This window comes from Lepus europaeus, chromosome 11 (genome assembly GCF_033115175.1).
Source record: "Lepus europaeus isolate LE1 chromosome 11, mLepTim1.pri, whole genome shotgun sequence".
NCBI classification, from domain to species: Eukaryota; Metazoa; Chordata; class Mammalia; order Lagomorpha; family Leporidae; genus Lepus; species Lepus europaeus.
In genome coordinates this window covers 9,085,733-9,087,637 of record NC_084837.1, presented here as the reverse complement: position 1 = coordinate 9,087,637, position 1,905 = coordinate 9,085,733, and positions in this window count along the sequence as shown.

Here is a 1,905-nt window from a genome sequence, read left to right as displayed (position 1 = left end):
TGTTGGCTCAAGTACCTGGGCCACTGTGGCCAGCGTCTGGCCCGCACGGTGAGACCCAGGAAGACAAGAAGCTGTGGCTGCTCAGGGCCCAGCGCACAGCCTGCTGCAGTGCGTGGGTGGGTCCCGAGAGCCAGACTCTCCGGCCCCTCCTGCCCCTCTGCTGACTCCAGTGCCGTCTGCACCAGGCGCAGGGAAAGCCCCAGCCGGCCGCGTTTCCTGCTCTCCACATCCGCTCTGGGCTGCTGTGTCCCAGGTTCTTCCTCTCCAGAGAGCTCCTGGGCTCAGCTGGCCAAGCACGCCCCAGCTGCAGCCCGGGGGCCGCCCTGCCGCTGGTTTCCTGCCTCAGCCTCCCGGGCCCGGGCGCCGAGGTCTGGGTTTAGAGCTCGGTTCTGTGAATGTGGCCATGGCTTTCACGGCCAGTAAGCCTCGGTTTCTTTACCTGCACAAGGAAATGCTGGCGATGTTCCATGAGCACGAGTTGAAAGCAAAAGTGTGAGCCGGGGCCATGGCTTAACAGGCTAATCCTCTGCCTTGCGGCGCCGGCACACCGGGTTCTAGTCCCGGTTAGGGTGCCAGATTCTATCCCGGTTGCCTCTCTTCCAGGCCAGCTCTCTGCTATGGCCTGGGAAGGCAGTGGAGGATGGCCCAAGTGCTTGGGCCCTGCACCCGCATGGGAGACCAGGAAGAAGCACCTGGCTCCTGGCTTCGGATCAGCGCGATGCACCGGCCGCAGCGGCCATTGGAAGGTGAACCAACGGCAAAAGGAAGACCTTTCTCTCTGTCTCTCTCACTGTCCACTCTGCCTGTCAAATAAATAAATAAATAAATAAAAAGAAAGCAAAAGTGTGTCTTCCAGAGGGTTCTTTTATCGTGCGGGGAGCTCCTGCTTGCCCGTGTGCCCTCCCAGGGCCCTCTCCGTCGGCCTCTGCAAACGTTGGAGATGTAGCTCGCGCTGCAGAAGCGGAATCACACAGGCACGCTCTTCTGTGCCTTGCTGATGCCCTGGCCCTTGGCAGGGACCTCCTTTGCTCTCTGTACGGCTGCTTTTCCTGCTCAATCTGAATAACCCGTGCTTGGCTTGGCTGGGCTCCCAACAACAGACATTCAGGCTGCTGCCCCTTAAAGCGGTTTTGATTACATTAAAGCTCTTGTTTGGTGACGACTGTAAGAAATAATACAAACACTGGATGGCAGCTTCCCCAGCGTCACATCTTCAAGACTGCAGGGCAGTGTGTGTCACAGTCAGGCTTTTGTCATCGACACTCACGAGATGCAAGACACGCCCGTGCCCCCAAGGACCCCGCTGGTGCGTGTTCCAGCCACACCTCTCCCACTCATCCTCACCCCTGCTTCTCTGCCTGTGCACATCACCCACTGCTGTGCTTCTGCGGTGTTCTCATTTCCAGCGCAGACAGAATATTCCCTCTCGGGGCTGTTCGCTGTCACGTGGCCTGCATTTCTGCAGATTCACCCAGGTGGGGCTGTGTACCCACAGCAGGTTCCTTTTTGGTGTTGGGTCGCAGTCGGGGGGACGGATGGACCTGCTTGTTTAACCACTCACCTTTGTGGGCCATCGGGGTTGTTTACAATCTAACGATAGTACCGATAAGGCTGCTGTCCACATCTGTGTCCAGGTGTTTGTGGGAATCTGAATGTCGTTTCTCTGGGATAAATGCTGGCTCGTCTGACAGCTGCATGTTTGATTTCATGAGAATTTGCAAGCTGGTTCCCGGGGAGTCTGTGCCGTTTTACATTCCCACCAGCAATGCATGCATGGATCCAGTGTCTCCAACAACATCAACTTAATTTAATTAATCCATTTGAGAGACAGAGAGAACTCCCATCCACTGGTTCACTCCCCAAAGGCCCAGAAGGGCTGGGGCTGGAATCCAGGTCTCTGAAGTG